Source organism: Somniosus microcephalus, chromosome 11 (genome assembly GCF_052327205.1).
Source record: "Somniosus microcephalus isolate GS21.2 chromosome 11, FLI_Smic_1.0, whole genome shotgun sequence".
Taxonomy (NCBI): Eukaryota; Metazoa; Chordata; class Chondrichthyes; order Squaliformes; family Somniosidae; genus Somniosus; species Somniosus microcephalus.
The window spans coordinates 66,963,984-66,977,921 of record NC_140997.1 but is presented as its reverse complement, the minus strand read 5'-3'; the positions used below and the strand labels follow the sequence as shown (position 1 = coordinate 66,977,921).

Genomic DNA, 13,938 nt, shown 5'->3' with positions numbered 1-13,938 from the left:
TAGCCACCCCTCACACTCACCCTCATCCTCGTGCAATCATACCAACTAACAACACACAAGGGTAGGCACTGGGGCATTTTATCCAATGTTTATGTAAAGTTTCTGGTAATGTGCTGTCAAATATAAAAATCTTTATTTTCAACACTTTGTGTTCTTGGACAGATTTGTGTGCACCTTTAGAAGTGGCTTAGTGAGTTGCAGTGAATGGTGAGACATAATGGTAACTCCCCGCCATGGTGATGAGTGTGAAAGGAATGGCTTGGGCATTGTAGGGATGCTTTATGGTGTTGGTGTGGGGTGGTGCCAACCTGGTGCATCATGTGGCAGCCAAGGTGTACAGTGTCAAGTGATGTAAATCTGGCCTCCCGGTCAGCAATATGCTCGGGTGCTGATGCCCTGTGTCCTGTGCAGCATCAGTTGATTGTGGAGAACGTTGGTGTTGTTGGTGCTGCTGGTGTGCCTGGTGATGCTGGTGTTGGGGCTGATCGTGGTGGGATTCTGAGGACCAGGTTGAGAGAGTATAAAGTGCACCCATGCTGTTGGAATAGATGTCATGTGAAGTAGAGATGACAGAAGCAATCTGTCAATGTAATTAGGTCAGACTGGATGGAGACTGGTGTAAAGACTTGCAGCATCCTGAATCTGTAGTGGAAATGCAGTTTAGAGAAGCTAGTGGTTAAGGGAACATATCTTAATCAGCTGGGAGCTTTGACTTGACATTTGAAGCTGTCAACTCATTAGCTGATTCAATGGCCACTGACCTCCTGCCTCAGCTTCACAGACGAGGTCTAGGCACAGCGGGAAACCAGTGGGCAACCTGTCAAATCCAAAAAAGCTGGGGAAAAACCCATTGATAAGTGGCTGTAACCAAACCACTAATGATTTTAATTGCCTCCTCTGCCACTGCCTGTCGGGTCTGCTCAGCGCTGACAGACCCGACATTTGGTAACGGCGCGTGGCGGGGTCACAGCAGGGTCCCGACCCATGGGGAAAAAAACACTTTCTCACCCGACCTGCCACCGATCGTGCCCGCTGACCCCCCACAAATTCCAGCCCAATCATTTTGAAATCTTTTGAGTGCCAGGTGCATATAAAATGACATAAGGAACTGCTTCTGATTCAGTGCCTTGTTATAGTACAGCTGAGTGACGTAGTGCAAACTATAGCATATCCGATGTGATCATATTGGAAAAAATGTGTTTCCTATAAAAGCCCATATTTTACAGCAGGCAGGCATATTTCTCTTTCTCAGCCTATTAATGTGAAAATATCTGTGTCAGAGTGGAAAGGCCAGACCTGCTCCAAAGCTTCTGTCTATGCTGCTTTATAACTGTTCATCATAAGCTGTGAGAGAGTGACTGGCCTCCTGATTCTCCTTCCCTCCCCGCAGAGAATGGCTTGTCTCTGCTTGCTCCACCCCAGGAGAGCAAAATTGAATCAGAAACTCACCGTGTGGCATCACAGACACAGACCTGTGTCCTACCACTTTGCTGTGCAACATCAGTTGTCCTCATATCTCAGAGATAAAAGGATTGTGTTCTAACCCACTGTGTTACCCAATCCCCTACATAACTTATTTCAAGCTACTTGGAAGCTTCCGTATAGTGGTCAGAAAAACTTTGTTGGAAAAACATAATCGAGCAATATATTATGAAAAAATACATTTTATTACTAACAGAAAATCAAACTTTACAAACTTTAGTAGCATGACACATTAGTCATTAGGGACTGCTACAAATTTCAGCTCTGCCGTAGATATTCTCTTGGGTACAGCTATGCTGGTCACACCCATAAGCAGTCTGACCACCTTATGTTTAGGGATATGTCTGTATTTCCCAATATCGAACTATATGATGGTGCAGCCTTGGGGTGCAACAATAGGACACTCTTGCGATTTGGACTGGATATCTTTGGGATAAACTTAAACTTTGACAGGGCGCAAAACGGGCGTAGCAGATCGTCCACCCGTTATAAAGTCAATGGAAAGGAAAATCGATGGGGTGTATAACGGGAAACTAATCTGCTACCACCTGTTTTGCACAGTAATGCCAATCCCACCATCTCATAAATCATGTGACAAACTCTTAAAAATCATGAGATTTGGTAAGAAATCATGAGTTGCTATTTTAGACGTAGAGCCATAAATATAAGATAGTCATTAATAAATCCAATAGGGAATTCAGGAAAAAATGTTTTACCCACAGAGTGGTGAGAATGTGAAACTTGCTACCACATGGAGTAGTTGAGGCGACTAGCATAGATGCATTTCCAACATGAGGGAAAAACCTACTTGACCTCATCCTCACCAATCTACCTGTCACAGATGCATCTGTCCATGACAGCATTGGTAGCAGTGACCACCGCACAGTCCTTGTGGAGACGAAGTCCTGTCTTCACACTGAGGACACCCTCCATCGTGTTATGTGGCACTACCACCGTGCTAAATGGGATAGCTTCAGAACAGATCTGGCAGCTCAAAACTGGGCATCCATGAGGCGCTGTGGGCCATCAGCAGCAGCAGAATTGTATTCCACCACAATTTGTAACCTCATTACAAGGCATATCCCTCACTCTACCATTACCATCAAGCCAGGGGACCAATCCTGGTTCAATGAGGAGTGCAGAAGAGCATGTCAGGAGCAGCACCAGGTGTACTTAAAAATGAGGTGCCAACCTGGGGAAGCTGCAACACAGGACTACTTACATGCTAAACAGTGGAAGCAGCATGATATAGACAGAGCTAAGCGATCCCACAATCAACGGATCAGATCAAAGCTCTGCAGTCCTGCCACATCCAGTCGTGAATGGTGGTGGACAATTGAACAACTAATGGGAGGAGGGGGCTCCATGAATATCTCCATGATGGCGGAGCCTAGCACGTGAGTGCAAAAGACTGAAGTGTTTCCCTCTAGACAAGCCGTTCCAGTACAGCTACAACACTGGCATTTACCTGACAATGTGGAAAATTGCCCAGGTATGTCCTAGCCACAAAAAGTAGGACGAATCCAATCCAGCAAATTACCACCCCTTCAGCCTACTCTCAATCATCAGCAAAGTGATGGAAAGTGTCGTCAACAGTGCTATCAAGCAACACTTACTCACCAATAACTTGCTCACTGATGCCCAGTTTGGGTTCTGCCAGGACCACTCAACTCCAGACCTCATTACAGCCTTGGTACAAACATGGACAAAAGGGCTGAATGCCAGAGGTGAGGTGAGAGTGACTGCCCTTGACATCAAGGCAGCATTTGACCGAGTGTGGCATTAAGGAGCCCTAGTAAAACTGAAGTCAATGGGAATCGGCGGGAAAACTCTCCACTGGCTGGAGTCATACCTAGCACAAAGGAAGATGGTTGTGGTTGTTGGAGGTCAATCATCACAACCTCAGGATATCGCATGCACAAGTTCCTCAGGGCAATGTCCTAGGCCCAATCATCTTCAGCTGCTTCATCAATGATCTTCGCTCCATCATAAGGTCATAAGGGGATGTTCGCTAATGATTGCACAGTGTTCAGTGACATTCGCAACTCCTCAGGTAACGAAGTAGTCCATGCTCACATGCAGCAAGACCTGGACGACATTCAGGCTTGGGCTGATAAGTGGCAAGTAACATTCGCACCACACAAATGCCAGGCAATGACTATCTCCAACAAACGAGAGTCTAACCACCACTCCTTGACATTCAATGGCATTACCATCGCCGAATCCCCACCATCAACATCCTGGGGGTCACCATTGACTAGAAGCTTAACTGGACTAGCCACATAAATACTGTGGCTACAACAGCAGGTCAGAGGCTGGGTATTCTTCGGCAAGTACTCACCTCCTGACTCCACAAAGCCTTTCCACCATCTACAAGGCACAAGTAAGGAGTGTGATGGAATAATCTCCACTTGCCTGGATGAGTGCAGCTCCAACAACACTCAAGAAGCTCGACACCATCCAAGACAAAGCAGCCCGCTTGATTGGCACCCCATCCACCACCTTAAGCATTCACTCCCTCCACCACCGGCATACCGTGGCTGCAGTGTGTACCATCTACAAGATGCACTGCAGCAACTCGCCAAGGCTTCTTCGGCAGCACCTCCCAAACCTGCGCCCTCTACCACCTAGAAGGACCAGGGCAGCAGGCGCATGGGAACACCATCGCCTGCAAGTTCCCCTCCAAGTTACACACCATCCTGACTTGGAAATATAATGCCGTTTCTTCATCGTCACTGGGTCAAAATCCTGGAATTCTCTCCCTAACAGCACTGTGGGAGTACCTTCACCACACGGACTGCAGCAGTTCAAGAAGGCGGCTCACCATCACCTTCTCAAGGGCAACTAGGGATGGGCAATAAATGCTGGCCTTGCCAGCGACGCCCACATCCCATGAACAAATAATTAAAATTCAATGGGAAGCTAAATAAGTACATGAGGGAGAAAGGAATAGAAGGATGGGGTGAGGTGGGAAGAGCATAAATCTATAAACCAGAGAGGTGGGCACTGGGTTCAGGCCCAGCCCTGAGTGATGGGCTCTGGGACTAGTTGGGCCAAATGTCCTGTTTCTGTCTGTACAATCTATGTAATTAAAATTAATTGTTGTCAATGGACCGCACTGACTTCTGCGTTCAGATCTCTGATCTGTGCCCCCATCAACTGAGGCTCCACACACAGAGCTCGACATTTACACTGTAGGACAAAGCTCGACCTATCTCTATGGGCATCCCAATGCTGCCTTTTTCAGACCGCTCCTGCTTTCAGTATCGGAGAAGGCAGCACATGAATCTCTAACCCCAACCTTCCTAAACCGATTGGCACCGTGATTGCCGCACCTGGTGCTGTTGCTGGTTCGGCCACGTGTAGAAGTTAAAAACCCACGTGTCAATAAAAGAATAAAAAAGTAGTGCCTGAATCAAAAAAAAACTTTATTACCAAGATAAATCCCGAAGAAGCCAGTGATATACTGCAGTAGAGCTTCAACTTGCCCAACCACGTTGCAATGGTGTCCAATGTGTGCATGCACAGTCTTTGTATCTCAGACTATTCCAATCACTCAGGGGAGCAGGTGGGGCAGGGGGGGAGACTTCTGATGGAAATCCAATGGGAGACAGTACTATCGGAGAAACCAATCTGGGGACCCCTGAAATCTTCTTGTGGACCATTAGGGGCTGCGGGACCCGGGACCCCCCCGACACATTGAGAACCCCTGACCCAACCCAAGTGTCCCCAGCAGCCAATCGCAGGAGGCAGTGATGAAGATGAAGACAGATGGAAAAAAATCATGACTTACCCGAGTGGAATCGCAAGATCGTGAGTTAAGAACATAGGAACATAAGAAATAGGAGCAGGAGTAGGCCAATTGGCCCCTCGAGCCTGCTCCGCCATTCAATAAGATCATGGCTGATCTGATCCTAACCGCCAATCCACTATCACAGAACCATCTCCTGAATCTAACCGAATTAGACACACGAAATAGGAGCAGGATCAGGCTACACGGCCCCTGGGCCCGCTCCGCTACCCACAGGGCCATGACCGATCCGAACCTAGACTCATGTCCAAATTCCTGCCCGCTCCCCTTAACCCTTAATTCCCTTTACTTCTAGGAAACTGTCTATTTCTGTTTTAAATTTATGTAATGATGTAGCTTCTACAGCTTTTTGGGGCAGCATATTCCATGGACCTACCACCCTCTGAGTGAAGTAGTTCCTCCTCATCTCAGTTTTGAAAGAGCAGCCCCTTATTCTAAGACTATGCCCCCTAGTTCTAGTTTCACCCATCATCGGGAACATCTTCCCCGCATCCACCCGATCCGACCCCTTCACAATCTTATATGTTTCAATAAGATCGCCTCTCATTCTTCTGAACTCCAATGAGTAGAGTCCCAATCTACTCAACCTCTCCTCATATGTCCATCCCCTCATCCCCGGGATTAACCGAGTGAACCTTCTTTGTACTGACTCGAGAGCAAGTATGTCCTTTCTTAAGTATGGACACCAAAACTGTACGCAGTATTCCAGGTGCGGCCTCACCAATACCTTGTACAACTGAAGCAATACCTCCCTATTTTTATATTCTATCCCCCTAGCAATGAAAGCCAACATTCCATTGGCCTTCTTAATCACTTGCTGCACCTGCATACTAACCTTTTGAGTTTCGTGCACCAGGACCCCCAGATCCCTTTGTACTTCAGTACTTTCCAGTTTCTTGCCATTAAGATAATAACTTGCTCTACGATTATTCCTGCCAAAGTGCATAACCTCACACTTTCCAGTATTGTATTCCATCTGCCAAATCTCTGCCCACTTACTTAGCCTGTCGATGTTCCCTTGCAGGTTTTTTATGTCCTCCTCACTCACTACTTTCCCTCCCATCTTAGTATCATCTGCAAACTTTGATATGTTACACTCGGTCCCCTCCTCCAAATCGTTAATATAGATTGTAAAGAGTTGGGGACCCAGCACTGACCCCTGCGGAACACCACTAGTTACTGATTGCCAGTCTGAGAATGAACCATTTATCCCAACTCTCTGCCTTCTGTTAGATAGCCAATCCTCTATCCATGCCAGAATATTACCCCCAATCCCGTGATTTTTTATCTTAAGCAATAATCTTTTGTGTGGCGCCTTGTCAAATGCCTTTTGGAAGTCTAAATACACTACGTCCACTGGTTCCCCTTTATCCACCCTATACGTTACTTCCTCAAAGAACTCCAGCAAATTTGTCAAACATGACTTCCCCTTCATAAAACCATGCTGACTTTGTCCTATTAAATTATGATTATCCAAATGTCCTGTTACTGTCTCCTTAATAATGGACTCCAAAATTTTACCTACCACAGATGTTAGGCTAACTGGTCTATAGTTTCCAGCCTTCTGTCTACTGCCCTTTTTAAATAAGGGTGTTACATTAGCAGTTTTCCAGTCTGCCGGGACCTTTGCCGAGTCCAGGGAGTTTTGGAAAATTATTACCAATGCATCCACAATCCCTACCGCCACTTCCCTCAAGACCCTAGGATGTAAGCCATCTGGTCCAGGTGATTTATCCGCCTTGAGTCCCATTATTTTACCGAGTACCACTTCCTTAGTGATTTTGATCGTGTTTAGCTCCTCCCCCCCTTTAGCCCCCTGTTTGTCCAGTGTTGGGATATTCTTAGTGTCTTCTACTGTAAAGACTGATGTAAAATATTCATTCAGTGTTTTTGCCATCTCCATATTTCCCACCATTAATTTCCCGGTCTCATCCTCTAAGGGACCAACATTTACTTTAGTCACCCTTTTTCTTTTTATATAACTATAAAAACTCTTACTATCTGTTTTTATATTTTTTGCTAATTTACTTTCATAATCTATCTTCCCTTTCTTAATCAGTCCTTTTGTTATTTTTTGCTGTCTTTTAAAGTTTTCCCAATCCTCTATCCTCCCACTAGATTTGGCTACCTTATATGCCCTTGTTTTTAGTCGAATACTATCCTTAATTTCTTTACTTAGCCACGGATGGCTGTCTTTTCTTTTACACCCTTTTCTTCTCAGTGGAATATATATTTTTTGGAAGTTGTAAAATAACTCCTTGAATGTACACCACTGATCATGTATCGTCTTACCCTTTAATCTATTTTCCCAATCCACTCTACTCAATTCCGCTCTCATACCTTCATAGTCTCCTTTATTCAAGCTTAGCACGCTTGTTTGAGATCCAACCTTCTCACCCTCTAATTGAATATGGAATTCAACCATGTTATGGTCACTCATTCCAAGGGGATCCTTTACTAGGACATTTTTAATTAATCCCGTCTCGTTACACAGGACCAGATCTAAGGTTGCTTGCCCCCTGGTCGGTTCAGTTACATACTGCTCAAGAAACCCATCCCTAATACACTCAATGAACTCATCCTCAAGGCTGCTCTGCCCAATTTGATTTGTCCAATTAATATGATAGTTGAAATCCCCCATAATTATAGATGTTCCCTTATTACAAGCCTCAACTATTTCCTGATTGATACTCCGTCCAACAGAGTTCGGAGGCCTATAGACTACGCCCACTAGTGTTTTTTTCCCCTTATTATTCCTTACCTCCACCCAAACTGTTTCATTATCCTGATCTTTTGACCCAATATCATTTCTCTGTATTACAGTGATGCCTTCCTTTATTAACATAGCCACCCCACCTCCCCTTCCTTCCTGCCTGTCCTTCCTGATCGTTAAATAACCTGGTATGTTTAATTCCCAGGCATTGTCACCCTGCAGCCATGTTTCTGTAATGGCCACAAGATCATACCCATATGTAGTTATTTGTGCCATTAACTCATCTATTTTGTTACGAATGCTACGTGCATTCAGATAGAGAACTTTCAAAGATGTTTTGTGACACTTAGTTCCTGCTTTTGCCCTTTTTATTACTTTACCTTTTGCTCCATACCTTCTGCCCCTTCCTGACACGCTCTGGTTTTTAATTTCCCCACTGCTACCTAAGTCTATTACCTTCTCTGTTGTCATTTTTATTATTTGCTCTCTAGGAACCTCCCCCCCACTAGTTAGTTTAAAGCCCTCTCTACAGCCCTAGTTATATGATCCGCCAGGACTCTAGTCCCAGCACTGGCCAAGTGAAGCCCGTCCCAACGGAACAGCTCCCTCCTGCCCCAGTACTGGTGCCAGTGTCCCAGGAAGCAAAACCCATTTCTCCCACACCAGTCTTTGAGCCACGCATTTAACTCTCTAATTTTATTTGTCCTAGCCAAATTCGCTCGTGGCTCAGGTAATCAGAGATTATTACCCTTGTGGTTCTGCTTTTTAATTTGGCCCCTAGCTGCTCAAACTCCCTCAGCAGAACCTCCTTCCTTGTCCTATCTATGTCGTTGGTACCAACATGGACCATGACAACTGGATCCTCCCCTTCCCACTCCAAGTTTCTCTCCAGTCCAGAGGAGATGTCCTTAACCCTGGCACCGTGCAGGCAACACAGCCTTCGGGACTCTCGCTCTCGGCTGCAAAGAACTCTATCTATCCCCCTAATGATACTATCCCCTACCACTACAACATTTCTTTTAACTCCCCCCCACTTGAATGGCCCCCTGCTCCACGGTGCTGTGGCCAGGTTGCTCATCCTCCCTGCAGTCCCTGCTCCTGTCCCCACAGGGAGTAAGAGCCTCGAACCTGTTGGACAAGTGCAAGGGCTGCGGCTCCTCCAACACTACCTCCTGGATCCCCGTACCTGCCTCACTTCTAGTCACACCATCCTGACCCTGGCCACGGACTACATCTGAATTGATTAATCTAATTGGTGTGACTACCTCGTGATACACAGAGTCCAGGTAACTCTCCCCCTCCCTGATGTGTCTCAGTGTTTGAAGCTCGGTCTCCAGCTCTTCAACACGGAGCCGGAGTTCCTCGAGCATAAGAACATAAGAACATAAGAAATAGGAGCAGGAGTAGACCAATTGGCCCCTCGAGCCTGCTCCGCCATTCAATAAGATCATGGCTGATCTGATCCTAACCGCCAATCCACTATGACAGGACTATCTCCTGAATCTAACAGCATTAGACACACGAAAACAGGAGCAGGATCAGGCTACACGGCCCCTGGGCCCGCTCCGCTACCCACAGGGCCATGACCTATCCGAACCTAGACTCATGTCCAAATTCCTGCCCGCTCCCCGTAACCCTTAATTCCCTTTTCTACTAGGAAACTGTCTATTTCTGTTTTAAATTTATGTAATGATGTAGCTATGACAGCTTTTTGGGACAGCATATTCCATGGACCTACCACCCTCTGAGTGAAGTAGTTCCTCCTCATCTCAGTTTTGAAAGAGCAGCCCCTTATTCTAAGACTATGCCCCCTAGTTCTAGTTTCACCCATCATCTGGAACATCCTCCCTGCATCCACCCGATCCAACCCCTTCATAATCTTATATGTTTCAATAAGATCGCCTCTCATTCTTCTGAACTCCAATGAGTAGAGTCCCAATCTACTCAACCTCTCCTCATATGTCCATCCCCTCATCCCCGGGATTAATCGAGTGAACCTTCTTTGTACTGACTCGAGAGCAAGTATGTCCTTTCTTAAGTATGGACACCAAAACTGTATGCAGTATTCCAGGTGCGGTCTCACCAATACCTTGTACAACTGAAGCAATACCTCCCTATTTTTATATTCTATCCCCCTAGCAATGAAAGCCAACATTCCATTGGCCTTCTTAATCACTTGCTGCACCTGCATACTAACCTTTTGAGTTTCGTGCACCAGGACCCCCAGATCCCTTTGTACTTCAGTACTTTCAAGTTTCTTGCCATTAAGATAATAACTTGCTCTACGATTTTTCCTGCCAAAGTGCATAACCTCACACTTTCCAGTATTGTATTCCATCTGCCAAATCTCTGCCCACTTACTTAGCCTGTCTATGTCCCCTTGCAGGTTTTTTATGTCCTCCTCACTCACTACTTTCCCTCCCATCTTAGTATCATCTGCAAACTTTGACGTGTTACACTCGGTCCCCTCCTCCAAATTGTTAATATAGATTGTAAAGAGCAGCCAACACTTACTGCAAATGTGACCACCGTGAGCATCAATGGTGTTCACCAGCTCCCACATATTGCAGCAGCAACACATCGCCTGATCTCCCATTCTATGTAATTAATTAAATTTATTAATATTATTCTTAAATATCCTCTGCCCCGATTCTAGGTGGTGTATATCACACCTTAGAAACTATAAACCAAAGAGATTTAAGCTTAAAAGGGAGAAATACTCACCAACCAATCACTTACCCGCTTTCTGGTGACGTCACACTTGGATTACTTTTTACCTCTCTCCTTCCCTCCGAGTTCAGAGACTGGTAAACCTTACCTGGTCTCTGGGGACTTTTATAGCCCCGCTCTGCCGCTCAGGTTTCCCGCCGATGCACTGAGGCCTTACCTGGTCTCTGGGGAGGACTTTTATACCCCGCTCTGCCGCTCAGGTTTCCCGCCGACGCTGTGAGGCCTTACCTGGTCTCTGGGGACTTTTATAGCCCCGCTCTGCCGCTCAGGTTTCCCGCCGACGCTGTGAGACCTTACCTGGTCTCTGGGGACTTTTATACCCCGCTCTGCCGCTCAGGTTTCCCGCCGACGCTGTGAGACCTTACCTGGTCTCTGGGGACTTTTATACCCCGCTCTGCCGCTCAGGTTTCCCGCCGACGCTGTGAGGCCTTACCTGGTCTCTGGGGACTTTTATACCCCGCTCTGCCGCTCAGGTTTCCCGCCGAAGCTGTGAGGCCTTACCTGGTCTCTGGGGACTTTTATACCCCGCTCTGCCGCTCAGGTTTCCCGCCGACGCTGTGAGACCTTACCTGGTCTCTGGGGACTTTTATACCCCGCTCTGCCGCTCAGGTTTCCCGCCGACGCTGTGAGACCTTACCTGGTCTCTGGGGACTTTTATACCCCGCTCTGCCGCTCAGGATTCCCGCCGACGCACTGAGTTGGGCTGAATTTTCATTTGAAATCGCGTGTCTCACGATTAAATTGCGGGAGTTGGCATTACTATTTGTGCCACTACTGAAGTTGAATTTTACACCCCGTGTCCTTTGCCCAAGCCCTTACATCCACTTCTCCAATCGTTCAACAGACGGGTATCATTAACGAGATGAGGCCAAGCACAAATTGTTAAACTGCTTTATTTTACAAATAGCAAGTAAATGCACAGAGTAACAATTGTAAAGAAACCTCACTTATTTAACTCAATTTTCCATTCTTGAAAAATGATAAAACATGCACTCTGTCCCTTTTGTGGGCTAATTCATTTGTTTTTGACATTATTTTTCCTTTAAGACAATTTCTAACTGCAAAATATAACCTTTTGCATCCCAGTCGCCAGCTTCAGGCCCAGGGCCCACACCTTGCAGTTTCTTGTTCTAATGCTGGATTGTTCAGGTTTCTCATTTTTCCTTGTGTCTGTGTTTCCTGTAAGAGGAAGGTGCTCCCTCTAACTTCTTCCCCCTCAGTGATTTGCCAGTAGACCGGCTGACGTTCCTCCCCCCTTGCTGTACAGCTCGAGAGACCATTCCTTGCTCTTCTGAAAACAAATAGGCACCATCTTGGATAATGAGCCTGGGGATGAGTCAAATCTCTCCTCATCGTCTCAGCGTGGGCCACAACATCCCACAAACTGGCTTGTTTAGCTTTAATACGCAACTTCAAAGACGCCTGAAACACATAAGAACATAAGAAATAGGAGCAGGAATAGGCCACTTGGCCCCTCGAGCCTGCTCTGCCATTCAATAAGATCATGGCTGATCTTGGGCTCAAAGCCACTTCCCCGCCCACTCCCCATAACCCTTCACTCCCTTATCTTGCAAAAATGTTTCTATCTCCGCCTTAAATGTATTTAATGACCCAGCCTCCACAGCTCTCTGGGGCAGAGAATTCCACAAATTTACGACCCTCTGAGAGAAGAAGTTCCTCCTCATCTCAGTTCTAAAAGGGCGACCCTTTATTCTGAGACTGTGCCCCCGAGTTCTAGATTTCCCCATGAGGGGAAACATCCTCTCTGCATCTACCCTGTTGAGCCCCCTCAGTATCTTATATGTTTCAATAAGATCACCTCTCATTCTTCTAAATTCCATTGAGTATAGACCCAACCTGCTCAACCTTTCATCATAAGTCAAACCCCTCATCTCTGGAATTAACCTAGTGAATCATCTCTGAACTGCCTCCAATGCAAGTATATCCTTCCTTAAATAAGGAGACCAAAACTGTACGCAGTGCTCAAGGTGTGGTCTCACCAATACCTTGTACAGTTGTAGCAGGACTTCCCTGCTTTTATACTCCAACCCCCTTGAAATAAAGGCCAACATTCAATTTGCATTTTTGATTACTTGCTGTACCTGCATGCTAACTTTTTGTGTTTCATGTACAAGAACCCCAGGTCCCTCTGAAGTGTAGCATTTTGTATTCTCTCTCCATTTAAATAATAGTTTGCTTTTTTATTTTTCCTGCCAAAGTGGATAACCTCGTACTTTCCCACATTATACTCCATTTGCCAAATGTTTGCCCACTCACCTAGCCTGTCTATATCCCTTTGCAAATTCTTTGAGTCCTCTGCACAACTTGCTTTCTCACCCATCTTTGTATCATCTGCAAACTTGGCTACATTACACTTGATCCCTTCATCCAAGTCATTAATGTAAATTGTAAATAGTTGGGGCCCCAGCACTGATCCTTGTGGCACCCCACTGTAATGTTATCTTAATAACGTAATTACGAGTCTCCCAAGCAGTTGTAGTGGAGTGCCATTTATTCAGTCCTGACTCTGTGTCTCGTAGTACAGTACTTCAAGCATGGCCAAGATGGCGTCGGATCCCGCCCCCGGATATGACATCAGCCGTCAACCAGCTGTCAATCAAACCCTGCTGTCTTTACGACAGCTACGGTTATCCGTACACCCACTAGTTACTGTTTGCCAACCAGAAAATGACCCATTTATCCCGACTCTCTGCTTTCTGTTAGTTAGCCAATTCTCTATCCATGCTAATATATTACCCCCAACTCCGTGAGCTCTTACCTTGTGCAGTAACCTTTTATGTGGCACCTTATCGAATATCTTCTGGAAATCCACGAACGCATAAACTCCCTTTGCCTCTAGGGCTGCAACCTGCGGCTTTTTAAACCGATGTAAATTCACTTTGAGGCTTTGAATTTGAAGTGAAGTGAAACGTGAAGATCACATTTTACAGATTTGGAGTGATGTTGGTGGCTCTAAGCTTTGAACTTTGGAACCAATGTAAATGCTAGTTGAAGCCAAGGCTGGGTTCATGACTCCAGTTTGCTCACCTGATACAATTATTACAGAGGATCCTTCACAGGATGGGTTGCTGAGCATTTTTAATGTATTTGCAACAAGAATAAAAGTACGTTAAAAAAAGTTCTAGATCTAACAAACAAAAGTTATATTGACAAGAGATGACACCTGTTAGAAATGATCATA

At 45.8% G+C, this 13,938-nt stretch overlaps 1 protein-coding gene and 1 long non-coding RNA gene across 3 annotated transcripts in view; one reads left to right on the top strand and one right to left on the bottom strand.

Annotated features, from left to right (window-relative positions):
- The window catches only part of LOC147110638 (carboxylesterase notum2-like), a 59,389-nt gene that overhangs the window by 11,987 nt on the left and 33,464 nt on the right, over nt 1–13,938 (top strand). The window lies entirely within an intron of this gene.
- On the bottom strand, nt 11,614–13,744 carry LOC147110639 (uncharacterized). Its single transcript, XR_015079962.1, has 2 exons — nt 13,516–13,744; nt 11,614–12,158 (listed from the first exon to the last, which is right to left on the bottom strand). It is a non-coding gene; the product is annotated as an uncharacterized LOC147110639 (long non-coding RNA).